Raw genomic sequence first — 26,063 nt, 5'->3', positions numbered from 1 at the left:
CTGTGCCACCGTTACCCTGATATGCCCTGATATGGTGCGGCCATGGGATTTGCTCCCAGGCACCAGGGTGCAAGTGACCATGCCAGATGGAGGACCATGGTCACTCCAGGTTGCCCAGATCTTTTTGGTTTGGGGTGCTGGACGTGGCATGAGGGAGGTGAGGGTATTGCCCGGTTAGATGCTGAGATCCTCCTGGGCAATGACCTGGGGCATGTTACGTGTGTGTTTACAGCCAAGCTGGCCCCTGTTGCAGCGATCACCAGGAGCTAGTCAGCCAAGATCACAGCGGAATCATCCCCTGTCCCCCTGCATTTGGGACCTACATTTCCCGGGGTCTCTGCGGAGACCAGACAGGTAAGCCAGACTGAGTCGCCAGCTGACCCTGACTTACTATTCCCTTTACATTTTCCTGGTTCCCCCGACTTAGCCTTGACAAGCGGGTGGCCAGAGTTAGGTTCCCAGTTTAGGGATGCGGTGCGATCAGATCCCAGCTTTGAGGGCTTGAGACTTCAGGCGTCCGAGTCTAAAGCAGGTGATTGGTCTGATTACTTCTTGTGGCACCGCGGGCTGCTGTATAGAGAGCAAGGGTCTGAAGGGTTAGATGAAGTCTGGACAGGTAAGCGACAGCTAGTGGTACTATATGTATGTTGTATCCCCTGAGGAAGTGTGCTTAGTCACACGAAACGCGTAGGGCTATTTCTTTTATTCTCTGGACATTAAGGGACAAGCAGGGACAAGTAGGTTCAGTGCCGAGTATTGTAGCTTGGTGTGGAGGACCAGAGGAGTGAATATTGCCGCTTCCCTTGGCTTCGTCGGACGGGTCTGCCAGGCCTTGACGTCACGTCCGGTGACGTCACTACCGGTAACGGCACACATAGGAGACGTCATTTCCGGTACAAACCAGGATACACGGAGGAGCACACGGCGTTCTTGGCGCTCTGAGGACTCTCTGCATGTGGAGCCAATATTCTACCATCATATGCCAGTAACCTTCTGCCGTCCTGTGAGTGTCACTCAGGTTTTACCCAACCGGATTGGCTTTCCCATTACTGTCCAACTAGTTATATTAAACTACTTTTTACTATTAGCTTTGCTTCTGTGTTTGTATGTCTTGTTAGTGTTGTTAGTCAGTCTGTGAGTGCATATCTGTGTGAATACTCATAACAGTGTTGCACTAATCATCTCTCTTCTCATTCCATGTTCCAATCCCACGAACGAAGACCCATCAGGTCACCTCAAGACTAAGGGACAGCAGATCATTTTGGGACTCAAATCACTTCCTCTGGACATTCAGGATTCCACCTAATTGGACTAATTAGGCGCCGGTATCTCTTTTTGTTTTATGTATGTTGTATGATAAATATAGTGATCCATTGCTGTGGATTACGAGTCCTTTAGAACTGGCTAAGGATTACATAAAAGCAGTTGTACCACACCCATCGTGTACTTATTCCCAACACTCTGACTATAAGGGAAAGAATTGCCCAGCCAATTGCAAGAGGGCTGGAGGCCTTTGTCACTGATACACACACACAGCACCGCACACTGCTGACTTCCCGGGAAGCTTTGGAACCACGCCCTGGCACTGTTAATCTCGATCTGGTAGAACGTACAGGCCCGGGAAACGAATGAAACGATACACATGCAGTGTTTCAAATCCTTTGTCCCAGTTTATTAAGCATAAGGTAAAGATATTTATACAGAACAAAGAAAACATTGGTTAGAGGCGTAACTTAGGTTAGAGGCATGATTTAGGGGCAAGACATGTTAGTGGGGTGATATTGGGGCATAAATCTCCCAGGACTGGCACTGTCTGAAATACATAACTTTCTCACTACCTACGTTATCTACAGCCTTGGTTTCCATGGCAGCTATGTGGGGTGATTCGGCTTCCCAGGGAACAAGCCTCCGACTACAGATTAAACAGTAAAAAGCTGACTACATGAGAAAATATATTTTAGCTAGCAATTGCAGACACCATGGAGGGTATAATTCAGATACAGATTCTGGCCTTCTCTACTGTCCCTAACAATTCCCTCCTTTTGTTCTCTAAAAGAACAATACCCTTAATTGGTATTCTTCTCTATGACAAGCACATTGTATTGACCAATAGAGTCATAAATATATATATATATATATATATATATATATATATATATATATATATATATATGTAAGGATGTGTACACAAATGTGTGGGTTCCGCGCTGTTACTAATGCAGGAAGCGCCATACTGTTCTTTTGCCAGTAAGGTCACTGTGTGAATAGCAAGGCTGCGCATGCGCGAGGAAAGCGCGCGAACGGCCACCAATCCGGCGGGACTTTGGGGGTTGAACTCTGAACTGTGAACTGTGGAGGAGTCAGCTGAGGCTGGGGACCAATAGGGTGTGAGACTCTGGATAGGGAAGAGACAGGAAGCGTGTGGGCGGACACACGAGTGAGAGAGGAGAAGGAGGAAGGTGGCGGAACCTCGTGTGTGCGAGCGGAGGGTCAGTGACCCTTCCGCTTAGGACAGATACATTCCCCCAGCCCCCAGGAGTATAACCCCTGTCACCGTAGGGTGCCGCTTTTGTAGGGACGGCCGTAGCATTTAGGGAAGCATCCCATTAGTGCTGGTTCATTTGCAAGAGTTGCGGACGCCATCTTGGTCTGGAGAACAGACCGCACAGCAGAGCAGAGTGTCGGCGCAAGGCTGGAGCAACACTACGGACCCTTTGTGAAGTGCTGTGGTCACCGCAGTGACCGGGAGGTATTGTTTGTCATCAAGTGCACCTACACCGGTCACCAGGCGCTGATCCCGCCTCCCACTAACTAATTGGGGGCACCAGTGTGCCAGTAAATCATTCAATACAACTACTAGTTGCAGGACATACTCCTTGGGAGAGTGGCAGAGCCACCTGTGTACAGGACATTAACCCTATAAAGGTGTGGCCGAGCCACAGTGTGAAATGCTTGATTATAAAGTATAAGAGTTATATGTATGTTATATGTACGTTGCATTTTCGTATTAGTTAGTATCATAGTAAAAGGTTGCTTGTTGCACAATACAGTTGTATGTTTCTTACTCAGGGTAGATTCTCTACAATGGGGATCCTGGGTAAGTGGAGGCGCTGCACCATGATAATAGAGGGTAAGACCCTAGGCTCCCCAACAGCGGAGGCTTAGAGCTCCTGGAGCCACAGGTAAAACACAGCATCAGTAGTTCCTTTGTGCAGGGGTTCACAAAAAGGGCTACATATATATATATATATATATATATATATATATATATATATATATATATATATATATAATTAAACATTTCTACAGATAAGAAAAATGGCTTATGTCTCAATACGTTACATCATTTAAGGGTCAGCTATTTGTGATAATTTCTGCTAGGAGCGACTGCACAAACATTCTTCTTACACGCATCTTTCATACTGCATTTACTCAGAATGGCAAAACGGATAAAATGGCTTCCTCATATCCAATCTTCTCAGTCCCCTCTTATCCTTAAGAGACAGTCTATTTAAAGAACAGTTAAGCATTTCATTGTCATACTGGACCAAGAAGATGTCCAATTGTGCATGACTTAATTTCTTTCCACCCATTATATCGCCCCAGTTGATTTCTTCTTCGGTCTCTTCTTCTGCGGGACTGTCGACATCTTCATCACCGAAAAGAGGTATAGCGTCGGTGGGGGTGCAACGCACTTCTGGATCAAAGTTTACTGCACATAACACATACATAGAGAGTAATGAGTAGGACAGACACACATACAAAAGCATTTGCTAGCTTCGCTGAGAGCGAACCAATCCAACCACCAAGTCCCAACGGTTCCTGAATCGTGAATAAATACCCAACATTGCACTATAACTAGGGCGCATACATACGCCTCCCTTTAAGGCTAAAATATAGTCTAGAGCTATTCCATTCTGTAGGGCCATTAGTCTGAACTAAACTTATTCTTGGTTAAGTGTGTAAATGGCTATGGTTGTATGATTGAGGATATCCAACCTGTCATACAGTAACCAAACTCCTACATTTGGGAATAAGTTCTTCCCATAAACATTTTAACTCTTGTGTATTGGGTGTCTCTCTCCTGTTTCCGAGTCTACCTGTCGACAATTAACATAACTGTGTGTTTGACAGATAAAACATCCTCCCTCTGGGATATCATTCTGCAGGGAGATTCTATTAATCTATAAATCCAAACAAAATAAACAGAGTTAAGCAAATAATACCTTCTACTATTTTGTCATCCTTATGGGACGCCACTTACACAAACCCAATAGAGCATACATTGTAACTGAAAAATAATAAAAACCTGTAAAAAAGGTAAAAAGTTCAAAGTTCGTGTGTTGAGGCCTGGACTTTTGCCTGTGACCTTTCTCCCTCGATGATTAGTTGTCAGGGAGTATTATGCCCTTCAAAACACAAATTTGCAGGCGCTTTGTCTTTATTAGCAGTTTGTGCCAGGACTGGCACTATTTTGACGTGCGTGATGTGTATCCACAATGATAATTAAGCAAACTTTTACTGCAGTGTTGGTGGTAAGTAGTACTTTAAATGGCCTTGTCATCTGGGATGAAGAGCGTGCTTACGTAGGATATGCTTGACCATTTACCCGTCTCACGTAGGTGCACTTTCAACTTTGACCTGTGCCTAGAGAGACTCAAAAAATGTATTAGCTGCATACAATACTTACTAATTGTTTTATTACCAATCACATGGTCCTCAATTCGTTCCTTTGAACTACTGATAGTCAGAAGTCATCCCATAAGTGTCTCATAGGGAGATAATTTATACCTAGGAATAAATTCTTGTAGCAATGTGTTTACTACTGTATTAGCATCCGCATATAGACAGAGGTATCCCCTATTAACGCTCCTCAAATTTAAAACTAAGCAGCCAATGTGGACTTGACTTTGCTGCAATCTAAGTTCCTACGACTGTGTGTCTCAGCCATTGCCAAATCAATTGCTTCCGTAATCAACTCTATCCTGTCTGCAGGCCATATCCCTAAGACCTGGAAAAACTACCAGAGTTGTCCCAATCTTCAAAAGTGAGGACAAAAAAACTGTCTCAAACTACAGGCCCAATCTCTCTTCTCCTAATACACACTTGCTCTCATTCATGCCATCTCCATCGATACAAATGGTATCAACCTTTTCATTAAATACTATCCTTAAAAATCGCCCCACAAATCAAGCATCCCAACAGCCTGCACTCATGGCTATTATCCCACACCCAGTCACTCCTACCATCCATTGTGGCCACGCACTGCCATCTACAGGACTTATTCCCTCACTTGTTATCTCTGTAAATCCCCCCCCAAACCTTAGATTGCAAACTCTTCAAGTCAGGGATTTCCTTTCCTATTGTCTGATTTTGCTGACTATACCAAGCCAAATTTCCCTAGCCAATTCCAGTCTGGTTTTCATCTCAAACACTCCACTGTAACTATTCTGCTAAAAATGTGAAATGCCTTGTATATAATGTATACCCTGCTCACCTATGCAATTGCACTTACAATTTGTATCACCTGCCCTTCAACTCTATGCCCAGGACACATCCAAAAACGAGAGGCGACTGCCAACTCATCACTTCCTGGCAAAACATTCTAGATTACACAGCGATTTTGACAATAACTGTTGCTTATGGACACCTTTGAAAAAAATAAATGGCTAAAAGTTATAAAGTTTGCAGATATGATATATCCCTCAACATATGGACGGCTTGCTGCTTGCTTTTCTGTCAACCCTGTTAATATGGGTAGCAGCCTTTATTACTGCAAGAGCCCTCGGAGGTAACATTGCTTCAAATAAATTCTGAACCTGCTGTGCATTGTGTATTATCAACAAACATAATCAGGTTCTGGATCCTCTATAGGGATCTCAAGGAGTCCTTCCCTAACCTATGTAACAGTATCTGTGTCACACACTAATTTCTCAAATGGAATAATATAATCTCATTATAAAGTGCCGAGAACACTGCTAGTGTTCTGCCTTTAAAAGACACTCAGTAAACTTCCACTTGATTTAAAAAAAAAAAACATTCTTAGCTTGTTATGCAGGTATTCCGCCAGCCTGGGTGTACCGCAAAATAACCCTGAACAGATCAGATAACGGTACAACGGCTTCTTCATAAACTAAATAATAATTACTGGATTGGAACATTAGTTTAATGTTAAAAAATTGAGCTTTCTCCACAGCCCTAAAAACTACATTTTTTTTTTTATGGCCTTTCAAAAATAAAATAACGGGACTTTTATACCAATAGGTCAAATTACTTATAAACACAAAATCTATTCCAACAAGAGCATGCTACATTACTCCACTCGGTCCTCTGAATGCCTTCTGAAGGAAATCTCATACTTTTGCAAACTTCTTTCACTACAAATTTATGCTATCCCATTTCAACTCTGCCCTCTCTCAAGCTAAACAAAACTACTTCTCTCATTAATCAATCTCTTCAAACATGTGACAGTTATATCATGACTCAAAAACAGAAAGCTTGACCTTACCTGTCTTTCTAACTAATGACCTGTCTTGTATTATCTTGCTTGCTCCATTTTCTCAACACCCATTCTCTCCTTGACCCTCTACAATTTGGCTTCTGCACTGCTCACTCAACGGAGACGATTCTCACTAAAATAACTGATGACCTCCATGCTGCTAAAGACAGATGTCATCACACACTGCTCATATTACTCAACCTCTCTGCAGCATTTGCCACCATGGACCACCTTCCACATTACTGTTGGAAGTACAATTATTCATCCAGTAGCCCAAACATGCTGCTTAGGGTCACACTTGACTCCTCTCTCATATTATCGTCTCCAATCTATTCTAAATGCTGATTCCAGAATCACTCTACTCTTTAAACTCTGAAACTCTTCAGCGCAGGGACTCTTCTCCTTAATGTTATTTTTATGTCTGGATCACTTATTCAATGACCTATTTCCTTTACCATTTGCTACCTATATGATTACCACGTGCACCACTCCTGTGAAGCGCTATGCACATTAATGGAGCTATATACATATACAATACAATATATAATTCAAACAGTGCGTGTGAGTTTTTACCAGCATTTTTTAACAAAAATATTCCCAAACATATCTTAATCCTATAGAAATAAAATTGAAATGTGTTTTTTTACTGGTTTACACACAAATAGAAACCACAATACAGACACACAAAGAACAGAGACACAAAACTTCTCTCATACACAAACAACCAATGTCACAGAAATAACAAACAAACGAGAAAACATTTCTAAATTACATTGTTCTCATAAATAAACTGCTTAAGCAACAGAGCTAGTTAATTTTCATTTCTGGAATGTGAATGCTGAGCATTCTTTAAACTGGAGGGGAGAGGCAGTGCCTCTCCTTTCTTTGAGATGGAAATAGAGCAAACAGAAAGAATGTGGCCGGTTTAAAAATTAACTCGCCTGGCCAGGGCGAATAAACCTTTTAAACTATCACCAGTCACAGAGCTGAAAATATACTCGTTCTTTTCCGTTGTGAACTACTTTTATAATTGGTGTACACCTTTCACAACCTTTTTAAAAATGTAGAATTCATCATGAGCAATTAATAATATTTGTATTTTTGTCAATACCTGAAAATTCATGGATGGCGACCTATACACATGTGATAATCAGCATGACCCATAGTATCTTTCACACAAGAAATCATTCAGGAAAAAATTCATCAGGGTTTCAAACAAACTTTTTTACATGAGGAGGCATGTTTTTCCACAGGGACATGCACTCTGAGCCCCCCACGGTCGAAGCAGCAGTTCCCTGATTCTGACTCTAATAGGGGCACTCTCTCTGCCAATGACCAAAATTACCACAGTTAAAACAGGCACCATTATTCTGAGCTCTTCTTCCTGACTGATTTCTGGGTCCAGCATAAGATCTCCATCAAAATTCATTGCCATATTCTCTTGCCGAGAAGGGGGCACAAAACAACCTGCTTCATGATCTACAAACGGGTCACAATAATAATCACCAGCCGTCTGAGCAACAAATTCTTCTTTAGTCTGACTACGTTTACACTTGCATTTAACAACTTGTTTATTCTTATTCTTAGGCTTACCTCCAGAGTCCTTCTTACTCATGTAAGCACCCATTAGTAGCTTATAGAAAAACAGCCTAAATTATGACAAATAATTGTAGATAAGTAATAATAGAATTATTATACTTTGCACAATATACAATGGTCGTTCACCCAGATCAGAGATGACAGCCCAGTCTTGCACAAAATTATCTGGACTCAAACCAGAGAATTTAATCAAGGGACTTAAATCCAATCCACAGTCACAATTTAAGTAATGAATTCCCAGAGGAGACGAGACAATATAAAAAAAAGATCACATACTGCACCGACACACTTTATTCGAGCAAATACCCAGTATGTACCTGGCAGATACCTGGAATGCGCCGCTCCTCACCTCTGACAAGCCCCGTTGCGTTTGCCTTCCCAGCCTGGGTTCATGCCTGGCTGACGGGCGGCTGATCTGTTAAATGATAATGATTAGGATTTAATAGGCTGCAATGCTTCGCGTGTCTAACAGATGGCATAAATTCATGAATTGTAATGCAGTATATATATATATACTGTGCAGTATTGCAGCCAGCGGGAATAAAATGCTTCAATCCCTGCCTGGAAAATAACGCAATGCACTCGGGCAGAAAACAGTCACAAACCTCAATACGCCAGGGTATACCCGAATTCGTGGGACTAGCCGAGCTCGAATAAAGTGTGTCGCCAGTGTATACTCACCTCCTGTGTGAATTCCACTAATTTAGGGAAAGAATTCCCAGAGGGGGTGAGACAGAAAAAATATCACATGTACTCACCGCCTGTGGGAAAAAAAAAACATTGGTTAGAGGCGTGATTTAGGGGCAAGACATGTTAGTGGGGTGATATTGGGGTGTAAATCTCTCAGGACAGGCATTGTCTGAAATACATACTGTAACTTTCTCACTACCTACGTTATCTAAAACCCTGGTTTCCATGGCAGCTATGTGGGGTGATTCGGTTTCCCAGGGAACTAGCCTCCTACTACAGATTAAACAGTAAAAAGCTGACTACATGAGAAAATATCAGACGACAGAGAAGCCCAATACTACATCTAGCATGACAGAAATACACAGTAAAATACTTATATATTCTCTTGAAAAAGGGTCATTTAGTTTAACCCTTTGGCCAAAGCGTTGTAAACTTGCGAGCTACGACAAGGCAGACACCCGTTCGCAAGTCCTAACACTTCCAGATAAAATACTAATATACCTCTATTAGGATTTAAATTCTCATTTACCTCTATTAGGAGGGAGAAAGACCACATTGGATCTATATCCAGCAGAATGAAAGGACCTACTAACTTGGGAAGTGGGGAGGGGTGGGCTTAAAACCTGGGAAGCAGGAGCCACCAACCCCCAACAGCTGAAACAGCTGGGAATAGGTTAACAGAACACAAAACCCCAGCAAGCTCTTTTTGGGAACCCCTGAGCCCCACAAAATATATGTATGTATTTAAGTGTCAAAATGGAGTGCTATTGAGCGTGGCATATGTATACAACAGACAACAGAGAAGCCCAATGCTACATCCAACATGACAGAAATACACAGTTACATATGTAACAGTGTTTCTGGCCCGGCCTGACCCACCCAATCTCACATTGGCCCCTGTGGTCTAACCAGACCCCATTACAGTGTAGATATGCCTGATGGTGCACCTGTTGGCTACAGGACTCCTGAGTCTCCCGCATGATGGTGTGTGGGGAGAACCCGTCTAGACAGGCAGCTGAGGTAGTGTGCTTGAGTCTCACCTAGTTCCAGTGCAGCGCCTCCACCTCAACAGGGTCCCTGCGTCCGCATGGGGATGATCCTGTTGAGGAACTCCTCCGTGGTGCTCCTCTCTGTACACTCATTCCACAGATGCACACGAGAGGATTTCTGAATGAACACATCTTTATTGAATGATGTGGGCTAGCTGCCCCTCGCAGTTGAGATCTAGCCTCTCATGAGTATTCACTCTGCTTCCCTTCAAAGGTGATTCTTTCCTTAATAGGGATTCCCTATCCCCGCAGGGATCATCACCCTGTGCCAGGTCCCTGGACACAGTCTCCTCTTTTGGTCTCAGACTAAGACTTCCCAGCAACTCCTGCTAGGCTTGAACTAGAACTCTGGTAGACTCTGGTAGACTCTGGTAGACTAACTTTAGAACACAGTGCTGTGCCTTATGTAACCTCTGAGGCTGACACACCTCTGACATCACTAACCATGGAGTCAGAGCATGTGACCAGTACCAGCCATACACAGGGCACCCCACCAGGGTGTGAGGGTAAACCTCCATAATTACTGCTGGCATGCCCACACTTACCAGGCCTTACTGCCAACAGGAGAGATGACTGTAGGCATTTTACATGACCGCTACATTCTCCCCCTGGTGAATCCCATCGTCCTCGCTGGGACCTAAATTTGTACGCCTTCTTCCAGGAAGCACTGTAACATAGGACATAATTATGTTAACATTCACATACAAATTTTCCTAATACCATAACAATGACTACAGTACATTCCGCCAAGCCCGCCCCGACCAGCAGCCACGAACCCGCGTAATATGTAGTACCCCCTAAAAATAGTGATCTGGGTCAGGTTTTCTAACCTCCCTGTTACCCATATCCAGGACCGTGACATAGTAATGTCTAGGCAATCCCCTCTCTGGCCTATAGGTCACCCTATGTTTGTGAATATTTCTCCCTATGCTCCACACTCGCATCATGGTGTCTATCCTTTCCTCAGCCTTCTTGCCTACAATGGCGCTCCCCCTATTGACTAAGTACATCTCTATAGTCTCCCTGAGCCACCTTTCCCTATTATCTTCGATTTCATCCATCAGGGGCTCCGGAACATAGGGATACTCCAACCCGTGGGATTTTTTATACCGGACTATTATAGCCCTCTCCGCCCTACTGACCCTGGTCAGATCAGCATTACCTGCCCTCCCAGGTAACACCCATGATAGGGGCTCATCAGGATCCACTGGATCTGACAGTGTGTCGGGACCCATGGGCGCTATCTCTCTACGCTCCAGCTGGAACCACCTCTCCTGTAATTCCCTGTCCCTCTGCTCGGGTGTGAACTCTCCCACTGCCCACCAGAAATCTACCACGTCCTCCCTCCGGATGAGAAACCTAGTACGGTCCATCCAAGCAGAATACCCTTCAAATAACGGGGCCCACCACCGGTTCTCCCTAAACTTATTTGGTTCCCCTGACTCTCTATCGTCACTTAGAGAAAATACCCCCGATGATCTGGCTGATCGAGGTAGAAACCACCTGGAAGATCCCGGGGCCTTTTTCACTGGCTCAGATACAGTTGTGGACACTCTCAACTCCCCCCCTCCGCAGGAGATGCCTTCCGTAGCGCAACTGCGCTGTCTTTCCCTAGTCCGTTCCCCTTCCTCCCCCAATGGTATGTCCACTGATTCCAAGCTGGGTGGGGAACCCGGGGACCTTGTGATCGGGGTAGGGGTTTTAGCTAGGGCAGGGGGTGGGGCGTAGGGGCGGTTGACAGGACCCCACGGGGTTAGGACCCGTTCCTGACTGTCCGTGGACTGGTCCAGTGATGATAGCTCACCCTCCTCAGTCCTCGGATCATCCACCCATCTCCCAGTCCTTTGATGTGATCGGGGACCTTCCCCCGATTGCCGAAGCGTCGCTGCTTCCTCTCCGGTGGTTCCGCCGTCGCCACCAGAAGTGATGTCTTCCCTGGAACAGGAAACGCCGTCATCGCGGGTTGGACCCCCATGCGGGATCTCTTCCTCAATGACGACATCCGGAAGTTCCGCTGTCGTCGCCACCGGAAGTGATGCCGTCTCTCCACGTGCGTCCGCGGCCTGGCAGGGCCTCCCGGCCTCTACACCGCCTGCGGAGGTAAGGTAAACGAATGGACTCCTCTTACCCGTCCGCAGGGGTGCCGGTGTCTCTCGTCCGTCGCCGCCACGTTCTGAGGCGGAGGGACTCCGTCTCTCGGCTCGCCGATCTGCGGGGGACGTGCCGTTTTTCCTACAGCCACCTGTACCACGGAGTGTCGTCCTCCCCGGTTCCGTCTTGGGCCTCGTGGTTGCCTCCGCTAGCTCCCGGAGGTCCTCATCCGAGTAGTCTCCCTTCTCAGGGCGGTCAGAGGGTAACTCGACTGCCGCGGTTGCGGCCGACCCAGCCGACTTGACCGGCTCCAGTCCCCTTTCTCCGGGACTCGCACGCCCGATCCATAGTGCGCCAGGGGACTCGGCGGCTCGCCTAGCCTGGTCCCCCGGGGGGTCAGCCGATAAAATTGGGATGAACGTCGGCATCGGCCATAGATACAGTGTCCCGCATTGTGGGCAACGTGCCGCCGTGTTGACCATGCCTCCGGGCAACCCGCATTGCAGGCATAGCCCGACCACCGTCTCGGTGCCAGCCACCCGTACCACCAGTAGCCCGCCGGGTACTGAGTAGGGCTGGGTGGAGACCATCGTGCCCACAGTGGAGGAGCAGGCCATTCTTTTTACAGGAGCCACTTCCTGGATAGGTCTGCTCAGACCAGTGGTTCCTCGCAACTGACTGGTGGAAGTTGCTGGATCCGCCACTCCCTGCTTCGGCTCCTCCTTCCTCTGACAGAGCTGGAACCCGCCCCCAGGGGTCACAATAATGGGCGGGTCCCACAGGGGAATATCATGCCCCTTGACTAAGACCGCTCCTTTCTCAGTCCTGGTGGGCGCGGTTAGCGTTTTCGCGCCAGTTTCCTCCTCAGAGCTGAGGTCCTTTCCCGCGGCTAACTCCCGCCTTTTTCTTGCAGCCGCTTTTTGTGCAAGGTATCCTTCTCTCTTGCACTTGCCTTCCGCGGCCGGAACTACTTTCGGTAGTGGCGCCATCTGGATATCAATCCCTGGGCCCAGTGTGTGCATTCCCACAGGCCATAGTTGAAAGTCACTCCCCCTGGTGGAAATCAGGGGAGGGTCCCATAAACTCAGCGGTTGACTCAGCACAGGGGCTGAGTGAGTCACTGTCCATTCCGGCGCAGCCATAGCTTTCGCGCCATTCCCCCCCTCGGGGCGGGGCTCTGCTGTTCGCGCCATTCCCGGCCAGCTTTTTGCAAGTCCTGCACCAGCCATATTTCCTGTGACTGTCCCATGCGGTTTCCCTAGCAAGCGGGAACCGCCATTTTGGTTGACTTTTGAGCCCAAAAAGTCCATTTGTTTGCTCTCCTCGCGGGGTTCTCCCCCAATTATAACAATTTCTTCACACTCTTCAAGGGTGGCCCCTCGCTGTCCCATACAGGATAAAAACGGGGCAGCCATAGCCTTCGCTCCGCTCCAGAGCAGCCTGGTTAACGATAACTCGGCGACCGTTTGCTCTTCAGTGGGTTGCACGCCACGGGTGCCCTCCCCATCAGCCTCTGGTCGCCATTTTGTGTTCTCCGCACCACGCGGATCCTCCATTCTCTCGTAGCAGTTGTCGTACATGGGGCTCCGCTCTGCGGGGCAGCCTCCAAATCAGTACAACAAAGAGTGTTCAGATGCACCACCACATGTGTACCCGAACTAGGCTTGACTCACTGTACACTACCTCAGGCTAGGCTCACTCTCTCAGTGTCTGCTGTGTCTCCTTCCTCCCAGTCTGTGCTCCCTATGGTAAGTGTCTGGAATGGGCTAGGTACTCTGGCTCTGCCATGCAGTACTTGGGGCGTCTACCTCTCTTGGTCAGCCTAGCGCAGACCCTCTCCAGGATTCCTGACCAAGTTAACAGGCTATCCCTTTAGGCATCCTACCAACTAGCACTGCCTCAAGGTGACTCGGTCAGCTATAGCCCGGCTCCAGACCCCTCACTCCTTTCAGGCCCCTAGGTTGTTCCTGCGAACTGACAATATCCCGTGAGCCCCCTGACTACCCCTAGGTCCGTCCCTACGCAGCACAGAGTGGCAGCAGACTCTCTCCCTGTTTCCCAGTGTGCCTAGCTAGAGCCTGTCCTGTTGACGGATCTGATCTCAGCAGCTCGCCTCCAAATGTAACGGTGTTTCTGGCCCGGCCTGACCCACCCAATCTCACATTGGCCCCTGTGGTCTAACCGGACCCCATTACAGTGTAGATATGCCTGATGGTGCACCTGTTGGCTACAGGACTCCTGAGTCTCCCGCATGATGGTGTGTGGGGAGAACCCGTCTAGACAGGCAGCTGAGGTAGTGTGCTTGAGTCTCACCTAGTTCCAGTGCAGCACCTCCACCTCAACAGGGTCCCTGCGTCCGCATGGGGATGATCCTGTTGAGGAACTCCTCCGTGGTGCTCCTCTCTGTACACTCATTCCACAGATGCACACGAGAGGATTTCTGAATGAACACATCTTTATTGAATGATGTGGGCTAGCTGCCCCTCGCAGTTGAGATCTAGCCTCTCATGAGTATTCACTCTGCTTCCCTTCAAAGGTGATTCTTTCCTTAATAGGGATTCCCTATCCCCGCAGGGATCATCACCCTGTGCCAGGTCCCTGGACACAGTCTCCTCTTTTGGTCTCAGACTAAGACTTCCCAGCAACTCCTGCTAGGCTTGAACTAGAACTCTGGTAGACTCTGGTAGACTAACTTTAGAACACAGTGCTGTGCCTTATGTAACCTCTGAGGCTGACACACCTCTGACATCACTAACCATGGAGTCAGAGCATGTGACCAGTCCCAGCCATACACAGGGCACCCCACCAGGGTGTGAGGGTAAACCTCCATAATTACTGCTGGCATGCCCACACTTACCAGGCCTTACTGCCAACAGGAGAGATGACTGTAGGCATTTTACATGACCGCTACACATAGTTACATAGTTACATAGTAGATGAGGTTGAAAAAAGACGTACGTCCATCAAGTTCAACCTATGCTAAATTTAGACAACAGATACTTTATTCTATATCTATACTTACTTATTGATCCAGAGGAAGGCAAACAAAAAAACCCATTAAGGGGAAAAATTAATTCCTTCCTGACTCCAAGAATTGGCAGTCGGATTAATCCCTGGATCAACATCCTTCCCATGTATACTTATTTGGTATATCCCTGTATATCTTTCCCATCTAAAAAGATGTCCAACCTATTTTTGAACAAATCTATTGTATCTGCCATCACAGTCTCCATGGGTAATGAATTCCACATTTTAACTGCCCTTACTGTAAAGAACCCTTTCCTTTGTTGCTGGTGAAATTTTCTTTCTTCCAACCTTAAGGGATGGCCCCGAGTCCTTTGTACTGCCCGTGGGATGAATAGTTCTTTTGAAAGCTCCTTGTATTGTCCCTGAATATATTTGTATATAGTTATCATATCCCCTCTTAGACGCCTCTTTTCTAATGTAAATAAATATAAATAATTTAGCTAGCCTCTCCTCATAAGTTAGAATGTCCATCCCCTTTATTAATTTGGTGGCTCTTCTCTGCGCTCTCTCTAGTTCCATAATGTCTTTTCTAAGGATTGGTGCCCAAAATTGTACACCATATTCAAGGTGTGGTCTTACTAATGCTTTGTAAAGGGGCATAATTATGTTTACTTCCCTTCCATCCATTGCCCGTTTGATGCAAGATAAGATCTTGTTTGCCTTTGCAGCTACTGCATGACATTGGGCACTATTGCTAAGCCTGCTGTCTACAAGCACTCCTAAATCCTTCTCCATCAAGGATTCCCCCAATATATCTCCATTTAATTTGTAAGTCGCCTTTTTATTCTTGCATCCCAAATGCATAACCTTACATTTATCTGTATTAAACCTCATTTGCCATTTACCTGCCCACATTTCCAGTCTCTCCAAGTCCTTCTGAAGAGAAATTACATCCTGCTCTGATTCTATTACCTTACACAATTTAGTATCATCAGCAAAGATGGAGACTTTGCTCTCGATCCCAAACTCAAGGTCATTAATAAACAAGTTAAAAAGCAGGGGTCCCAGTACCGATCCTTGAGGTACTCCACTCACGACTTTAGCCCAACCTGAAAAAGTTCCACTTAGGACAACCCTCTGTTGTCTGTCCTTTAACCAGTTTTCAATCCAGGTGCATATATTATTACTGAGTCCAATTTTCTTTATTTTGTACACCAACCTCTTGTGTGAAACCGTATCAAAAGCCTTTGCAAAATCTAAGTAGACCACATCAACTGCATTACCCTGGTCTAAATTCCTACTTACCTCCACAAAGAAACAAATAAGGTTAGTTTGGCAAGATCTATCCTTCATAAATCCATGCTGACTATTACTAATAATTTTGTTTTCCATTAGGTATTCCTGAATATTATCCCGTATTAAACCTTCAAGTAGTTTTCCTACTATTGAAGTCAGGCTTACAGGTCTGTAATTCCCCGGGCGTGATCTAGCGCCCTTTTTAAATATAGGCACCACATCGGCTTTACGCCAATCTTATGGTACTGAGCCTGTGGAAATGGAGTCCTTGAATATTAAATATAATGGTTTTGCTATTACTGAGCTTAACTTCTTGAGAACTCTTGGATGTATGCCATCGGGGCCAGGTGCCTTATTTACTTGAATTTTTTCAAGTCGCTTATGAACTTCTTCCTCAGTTAACCAATTGGTCATTAATATGGAGGTTGTGGCTTCCTCCTGTGGTGCTACTATTGAACTTGATTCTTTCCTGGTAAACACAGAGGCAAAGAATTTGTTTAATACCTCTGCTTTTTCCTTATCTCCAATAATCTGCCTACCCATCTCACACTGAAAGGGTCCTATATTTTCTTTTCTCGTTTTTTTGTTATTAAGGTACTTAAAGAACTTTTTAGGGTTGACCTTACTTTCTATTGCAATCCTTTTTTTATTATCCATTTTTGCTAATTTAATTGCCCTTTTTTAATTTTTGTTACATTCCTTATAATTCTGATACGATGTCTCTGTCCCTTCTGACTTAAAGATTCTAAACGCCCTCCTCTTCTTGTCCATTTCCTCCCCTACCTGTTTATTTAGCCACATTGGTTTTGACTTATTTCTTTTATACTTATTACCCAAGGGTATACACTGATACGTGTGCTTTTCTAACAATGTTTTAAAGATTGACCATTTATCTTCTATATTTTTCCCTGCAAAAACATCATCCCATTGTATTACTACTAGATTAGACCTCAGTTTATTAAAATCTGCCTTTCTAAAGTTTAAAGTCTTTGTTGAACCCAAGTAATCTGTTTTTTGATAATTTATTTCAAATGAGACCATGTTATGATTACTGTTACCCAAATGTTCCAGGACTTGAATATTTGTTATTACTTCTACATTGTTTGATATGACCAAATCCAGAACTGCCCCTCTCCTGGTTTGTTCCTCAATAATTTGGGTCATATAATTGTCTTTAAGCACCCCCAAAAACCTGTTCCCTTTTGTTGTAACGCTAATCTCATTGCCCCAGTCTATGTCAGGATAATTAAAATCCCCCAATATGGGTGTCTGCCTTGTCATGGCTCGCAAGCTTACAACGCTTTGGCCAAAGGGTTAAACTAAATGACCCTTTTTCAAGAGAATATATAAGTATTTTACTGTGTATTTCTTTCATGTTGGATGTAGCATTGGGCTTCTCTGTCGTCTGTTGTATACATATGCCACTCTCAATAGCACTCCATTTTGACACTTAAATACATACATATATTTTGTGGGGGCTCAAGGGTTCCCAAAAAGAGCTTGATGGGGTTTTGTGTTCTGTTTACATGAAAAAATATATTTTAGCTAGCAATTGCAGACACAATGGAGGGTATAATACAAATGCAGATTCTGGCCTTCTCTACTGTCCCTAACAATAAGATGTTAAAACTATCTCATTCTAGCAGACCAGAAAAAAGCACATCCTAGCATATAGGTCTGCTAGATGATTGGAAAGGGAAGGTGTAAAAGGCAGGTAGCAGACTTCCTGCTCTTTCTGCTCCCAAACTGTGTGGGAAAAAGGTTGCAGTGCACCTGTCTGGGGGAGAGCCTAAACTCCCTTTCATATACCTGAGATTAAGGACTGCTATGTTATTTTGCAGACCTATGCTATTTACTTTGACCTATCTGTTCTATTACGTGTAACCTATGTAAGGATGTGTTAGGATATGTATAAGTATAGATATGTTGGGTTCCGCGCTGTTATTGGTGCAGGGCACCGCCATACTGTTCTGCAAGTTTAAGGTCACTGTGTCAAATGCAAGGTTGCGCATGCGCGACAGAAGCGCGCGAAAGCAAACCAATAAGGAAGAACTCTGGGCTGAACCTTAACCCTGTGAACTTTGGAGGAGTCAGCTGCGGCTGGGAACCAATAGGGTGGTTGGCTTGGTGAGAGGAGAGATACAGGAAGCGTGTGGGAGGACACACGCTGGAGAGAGGTGAAGGAGAAGGTGGCGGATCAGCGAGTGTGAGAGCGGAGGGTCCGTGACCCGCCCGCTTAGGCCAGAGACATTCCCCGAGCCCCGAGGAGTGTTCCCCATGTCACCGTAGGGTGCTGCAATTGTAGGGACGGCCGTAGTTACTAGGGAGAGTCCCGTTAGTGCTTGTTCAGCGCAAGGAGTTGGAGGCGCCATCTTGGTCTGGGGGCAGACGGCGGAGTTCAGTATCAGCGAGAGGTCTGGAACGATACGACGGACCCTTTTTGAAGAAGTGTGGTCACCGCAGTGACCGGAAGGTATTTGGTATTCTTCAAGTGCACCTACACCGGTCACCAGGCGCTGATATCGTGCTAACAGTTAATATCTGGTTATAAAGACATACTCCATGGGAGCGTGGCAGAGCCACCTGTGTACAGGACAATATCCCTTTTAAGGTCTGGCCGAGCCACTGTATTAGAGACTATGATTATAGAGTACACTGGCGACACACTTTATTGCAGTGTGGCCAGTACCGCAAGCCGGGAGATTTCCCGGCTTGCAAGTGGCAGCCCCTCGGCGTGCCGCGCGTCATAGACGCGCGGTCACGCGTCTTCGGGAGCCTGCGCCCCCTGCACGCGCGTCCAGGGCTCCCCGAGGGAGCCCTGGTGTCCCGCGATCGCGGGACGGCGGCAGGGGGTTCCGGGGGACCCGGCGGACCCGGCAGCGGTAGGGAGAGCGCCCCGATCGGAGGGCGCTCTTCCGCTGCTTCGGCGCGCGCCTGTCACTCTCGGGCGCGCGCCAGGCTACTGCTGCGGCCAAGAACGGGCAAATGCTCGAATAAACTTGGCCGCAGCAGTATAAGAGTTCAAATGTATGCTGTGTATATTATGTGTTTGGCGTTATAAATTAGAGAGATAGTAAATGGTTGCTTGTTGCACAAATATGGTTTGGTATGTTTCTTACTCAGGGTAGATCTTCTAAAATGGGGATCCTGGGTAAGTGGAGGCGCTGCACTACGTTATGAGCGGGTAATACCCCAGGCTCCCCAGAAGCGGAGGCTCAGAGCTCCTGGAGCCACAGGTAGTAATACAGCATCAGTAGTTCCTTAAGACAGGCATTCAGAAAAAGGGCTACATTTGGAGGCGCTACTGAGAGACTTAGACCTGGGGTGCCCCAATATTTTTTTTCTCCATTTGTGCAACCAACCCACATCATGTCGGTGCCCTCGGCGCTCGAGGTGCGCAAGTGGGCCCAGCGGCGCGGAATCCCCCTGAATCGTGTTTTCGCGCTGGGCCATGTTCCCGCCACTATCTCGTTAGGCACTGTGACCGAACAGGTCAGGAAGCTTCCACTCCTGGACACTGCCCAGGTGCAAGACCATTTTTACGACCGCGACCAGGCCTGGCGCCGGGTCTTGTATGCCACTGTACAAGAAATATGCCCAGAGGCACTGCCCCGTATACTGTTGCTACCAGAGGCCCCGGGGGTACGCTGTCCCCTAGTTCAAGTGGACACCACCGAACCGCTAGCCACTTCCACCCCCCAGAGAGAGTACATTCCCGTATTAGGTGCTGCGGCAGGGGGCCCCGACCACTCCCCTGACTGTGGCCTGCAACCTCGCTGGCCGGCAGCCCTGAGCCTAGGCTCCTCGTCCACCCCGTCCGGCCTGCGGCCCGCACTAAACAGACTTAGCCTATCGAGACTAGACACCTATCCCTCGGTTGGAGATAGCTTACAGGGAGACACCTCTATCCCCGCCGTGGCCGCCGCCATCCACCACTCCACTCAGTCGCTTCAATATAGGAAGTTAAAGGCCTTCTCAGGTGAGAAACCCACGCCCCAAGGAGAAGTGGGGATAGAGGACTTGCACGGACGCGGTCCGGAGACAGCGCATCGTTGAGTGCTTACGACCCCCTGCGTCCCACATGGTGCACTATTACCGGGATGACAACCCGGATGCTGACGCGGCGGATCTCATCTACTGCCTGACGAAGGCGTATGGAGCCCCTATAGATACCTATGCGCTGATGGCCAAATTCCATGCGCTAGCCCAGAAGGAAGGGGAGATGGTATCCGACTTTCTCCGACGATTACATCTGGACTTATGGACCATGGTGAGGAAGGGCGTGGTGCCGAGGGTGGAGGCCAATGGACTACGCACCACCCAGCTGTTGAGGGGGCTCCTACCCTTGCACCCTGTGTCGGTACGTGTCAGTAGCTGTCTAACGCCCGGACAAGCCTTATCATTCCATGACTTAATGGACCGGGTCCAAGCGCACGAGACGGTGTTATTAGGGCGTGACCTAGCCCTGGGGAAATAGGCCCCGCCAGGAAGTAAGGAGGTCTAGAAAGGGGAACCCAAAACCGACGTGCCCGAGCCTGGGGATCCCGACTCCGAGGACGCCGGAGCACCCGTGGCGCCACGATCCCGTCCCCCGACAGGGCGAAGTCCACCACCCGGAAGAAGCGAGAACCACCTCAGCCAAACCCAGTGCTACGCGTGCGGAAAGATGGGGCATCTTCGAGCCTGTTGCCCCACTCTATGGAAAACGGCGTCCCGGCCGGCGCAATCAATGCCGTGCAAAACCCAGGGAGGTGGGGAGGCGTCGCCGCCCCCCCCAAGCAACCGAATTGGCCCCGCCGCGAATATTCGGGTAGTCATTGAGGGCATCTACGCGGCCGCATTACTGGACACGGGATCCCAGGTGACCATAGTGTATAGGCCCTTCTACGACCAACATCTACATCGGTTACCGTTGCTCTCTGCGGATGCCTTGCGACTCAGGGGATTGAGTCATGAGGATTACCCCATCGATGGAGTAGTGAAGGTGCAGTTAGACATTCCCCAACTGAACACTGGCAAGCACCACCCCATGGAAGTGGAGGCCTTAGTGTGCCCCGAACCTCAGGATCACCCCAGCGCCCCAATCATCTTAGGGACCAACACTGACATTGTGCGCGCGGTGTTCCGCATGTATTTGCAAGAAGCGGGAGAGGCCCCGCTGCTGGCCCTGGCAGCATGTCCCGTACTCCAAGAGGTCTGCGGTAAAATTGTGACTGAAGAGGAGCATGGGGTGCTCTATAGTCAAGAATGGGGACTGACTCAAATTCCCCCGGGGGAAGGAAGAATGATGGTCGCTGCCTGCCACTACCCAGGCCGACGCCCGGAGGATCAGCTCTTTTCCTTGGAAAGCGTGGCCCAAGACGAACAACGGCTGGGCTGCGAGGTACTGGCCTCAGTCAAAAAATGGCCCGGGAAGATTCCGAATCGCACCTGGGTATACGTGCAGAATATCTCCCCTTATCCCATGAGTATTGAGCGGCGCCAGCTGCTGGGTAGGATATACCCCGTAACCCCCGAAGAGAAGGCCTCGACGGAACGGCCCATTAACTCTCCTCCTACCCCTGATTCGCTGTTGGAATTCGACTTCGGAGATTCTCAGCTCCCGGAAGAATGGAGGAAGAGACTGCAGGTCGAGCTACAAAACCGCAGACGTGTATTCTCCACTAGTGATATGGATGTGGGGTGCAGTCGCAGTGCCCGCCATACCATCCGAATGAACGACGCTACCCCCTTCCGGGGTCACGGCGCAAACACCCTTTGGGGAAAAATGTACCCCGGAATGTGAACAGGCGTTCCTGAACTTAAAGGCCAGCCTCACCCAAGCTCCAGTCTTGGCCTATGCGGATCCGGAACGTGAATACGTCCTGCATGTGGACGCCATACAGTAAAGGTGATGTGGTGCTCAAGCATGAAATCCCATCAGATATGATGTAAGAGGTACAATTCTGGGACATAAATACTGTTTCAAACCTTTAAAAAGGGCTCCAGTTACCCTGAAGGCAGGGGTAGATGCACAAAGACACCCTCCCCTAACCTCATTGGGCTGGCCCCAGGTATGTACTCACGAATTATTGTCACCAGAGATCCTCTCAGTCTGCGTGCTGTTGCCAATAGGGAGAATCCAGTGCAGTGTTAGTTGGTGCAACCAACTAACACTGCACTGCATGTGGACGCCAGCCTTAGTGGGCTAGGAGCTGTCCTGCATCAGAAGTATGAGACGGGGCTTCGCCCCGTGGCGTACGCGAGCCGAAGCTTGACGCCCAGTGAGCAGAACTACCCGGTTCATAAACTGGAATTCTTGGCCCTAAAATGGGCAGTGGTGGACAAGCTGCACGACTATTTGTATGGGGTACAGTTTGAAGTACGCACGGACAATAATCCCATGACCTACATAAATACTTCCGCCAAATTGGACGCCACGGGACACCGTTGACTAGCTGCCCTGGCCAACTATAGTTTCAATCTTAAATACAAACCAGGACCCACCAACGTGGGGGCCGATGCCCTGTCCCGCCGACCGGGTCTCCAATCCACCCCTGATGAAGAAGTATGGGAAGAGATCCCGGGCCCGGGAATCCGTGCTCTATGCTCTGTAGCCGCAGTAGTTAATGATCAGGTGGCATTCTCGGAACTACGGGTCGCTGATTCTCTGGGATGCCACTCGCGAGCCATTCCCCGGGCATATCAGAGTCGAGAAGGAATGAACATTACGGAAGATAACATCATCTCTTGGAAGGATTTAGTGTATATTACCAAACTCAAGACCCAGTAGTAGAGCTGGCCCGTCAAGCGGTACAACAAGAAAATTCCTCTATACTTAAGCAAGCCCCCAAGAACTTGGTGAAACTACTGTTGAATGAGTTCGGAAAGTTTGAAATGGACAATTGTTTATGTATCGGGTGATTCCATATCATAATCATCCCGACCGGCGCCAGCTGTTCCTGCCGGAGCGCTTAAGGAGTATGGTTCTTCGGACCCTTCACGATGACCATGGCCATCTGGGCATTGACCTTCGGGCTACTACAGGATAGATTCTACTGGCCAAGGATGAGAGAGTCCATGGAACAGCATTGTCGAAGGTGTACCCGCTGCTTACAAAGGAAAACACTGCCCACCAGGGCGGCTCCCATGGCTCATTTGAAAAGTTCGGGCCCTATGGATTTGGTGTGTATGGACTTTCTCTGTATTGAGCCCGACAGCCGGGGCATTAGCAACGTATTAGTGATTACCGACCATTACACCAGGTATGCCCAAGCGTTCCCTACTAAAGATCAGAAGGCAGTAACGGTGGCCAGAGTTCTGTGGGAAAAATACTTTATTCATTATGGACTACCCAATCGCCTCCACTCTGATCAGGGCCGGGACTTTGAGAGTACGCTCATCAAGGAATTATTGAAACTACTGAACATTGCTAAATCACGCACCACTCCGTACCACCCCGAAGGGGATGCTATGCCCGAACGGTTCAACCGCACCCTGCTGGATATGTTAGGGACCTTAACAGGCCCCCAGAAAACGGAATGGAGTAAGCATGTGGAGACCTTGGTACACGCTTATAATTGTACCCGACATGAGTCCACCGGGTACACCCCGTACTTCCTGATGTTCGGGAGAGAAGCCCGATTACCGGTAGATGTGCGGCTGCGGATATCTACCGATGGGGTATCCAACAGAACGCACTTTCGTTACGTGCAGCGGTTACAGGATAGTCTGTAGCAGGCCTATAAATTGGCTGAAAGAACGACAGCCCAACTGAATGCGGGAAATAAAAGGCGCTATGATCACAAGGTGCGTCACAAGGAAATTCGCCCAGGGGATGCTGTTCTCCTACGCAACCTAGGTGTCCCAGGGAAACATAAATTGGCTGACCGCTGGCGAGAAGGGGTGTATGAGGTGGAGTCGCAGATGCCTGGCCTTCCCGTGTATCGGATCAGGGACTCCGAATGCAGACACTAGCGTGTAAAAGTGTGGCATAGGAATCACCTACTTCCCATACCTCAAGTAGGGAACGACGAGCTGGAAGTACCCACTATATCTATAGATGGAGAAGTTGGAAACACAGAGGGTGGCCTAGAGACTGTAACACCTGCCACCTCTGAGAATCCGATGGAAGGAACCTCTCAAAGGGGCCTTCCGGCCGCGGGGGCATCTCCCGAAGGAGCTACGGGTAAAGAGCCCCTTGGCCCAATAACTGACACTCTGACTCCAATGAGTCGGTCATTAGATCCACAGAGCCCGTGTTTCACACCACAGAGAGACTTTGCAAATGCAGGAAACCCCTCAAGGGTAGAAATGGAAACACCAGTTGAGGCTGGATACACTGCAGAGGAGGCTGAGGAGGATCAACCTCGGCGAAGCCAAAGAACCTGTCAGCCTCCCATGAGAATGGCTTATGATCAATTCGGGGCACCCCATTATGAGGCTCAGCAGTGGGCTCGGCATAGAATGCATTCAGTGGTGGTACTGTTCAATGAAATGTGTAACCTAATTTAGGATAGAGGGGATATATATATATGTTCGGGTTATGTTATGTTATGTAGTGTAGTCCAGCGAGGACGTTGGATTCTGGGGAGGGGAGAATGTAAGGATGTGTTAGGATATGTATAAGTATAGATATGTTGGGTTCCGCGCTGTTATTGGTGCAGGGCGCCGCCATACTGTTCTGCAAGTTTATGGTCACTGTGTCAAAGCAAGGTTGCGCATGCGCGAGAGAAGTTCGCGAAAGCAAACCAATAAGGAAGAACTCTGGGCTGAACCTTAACCCTGTGAACTTTGGAGGAGTCAGCTGCGGCTGGGAACCAATAGGGTGGTTGGCTTGGTGAGAGGAGAGATACAGGAAGCGTGTGGGAGGACACACGCTGGAGAGAGGTGAAGGAGAAGGTGGCGGAACAGCGAGTGTGAGAGCGGAGGGTCCGTGACCCGCCCGCTTAGGCCAGAGACATTCCCCGAGCCCCGAGGAGTGTTCCCCACGTCACCGTAGGGTGCTGCAATTGTAGGGACGGCCGTAGTAACTAGGGAGAGTCCCGTTAGTGCTTGTTCAGCGCAAGGAGTTGGAGGCGCCATCTTGGTCTGGGGGCAGACGGCGGAGTTCAGTATCAGCGAGAGGTCTGGAACGATACGACGGACCCTTTTTGAAGAAGTGTGGTCACCGCAGTGACCGGAAGGTATTTGGTATTCTTCAAGTGCACCTACACCGGTCACCAGGCGCTGATCCCGCCTCGCAGTAACTTAATGCAGACACTAGCGTGCTAACAGTTAATATCTGGTTATAAAGACATACTCCATGGGAGCGTGGCAGAGCCACCTGTGTACAGGACAATATCCCTTTTAAGGTGTGGCCGAGCCACTGTATTAGAGACTATGATTATAGAGTATAAGAGTTCAAATGTATGCTGTGTATATTATGTGTTTGGCGTTATAAATTAGAGCGATAGTAAAAGGTTGCTTGTTGCACAAATATGGTTTGGTATGTTTCTTACTCAGGGTAGATCTTCTAAAATGGGGATCCTGGGTAAGTGGAGGCGCTGCACTACGTTATGAGCGGGTAATACCCCAGGCTCCCCAGAAGCGGAGGCTCAGAGCTCCTGGAGCCACAGGTAGTAATACAGCATCAGTAGTTCCTTAAGACAGGCATTCAGAAAAAGGGCTACACCTAAAAGGATGCTCTGTTCACACCCATCACCCCAATTATTTGTAGATTCACAATACTCTGCTAACGCTTGTACTGAATCCTGTAACACTATAACAAGACAGAGAAACACACAGTACACACACACACACACACACACACACACACAAATACAGTATTTGTAAACAGTTGGAAACAAATATGGTTGTATTTAACTTTATTACACATTAAACCTAGGTCATTA

This window comes from Ascaphus truei, chromosome 4, assembly GCF_040206685.1.
Source record: "Ascaphus truei isolate aAscTru1 chromosome 4, aAscTru1.hap1, whole genome shotgun sequence".
In the NCBI taxonomy this organism is placed as follows: Eukaryota; Metazoa; Chordata; class Amphibia; order Anura; family Ascaphidae; genus Ascaphus; species Ascaphus truei.
This window is presented reverse-complemented; position numbering follows the sequence as displayed.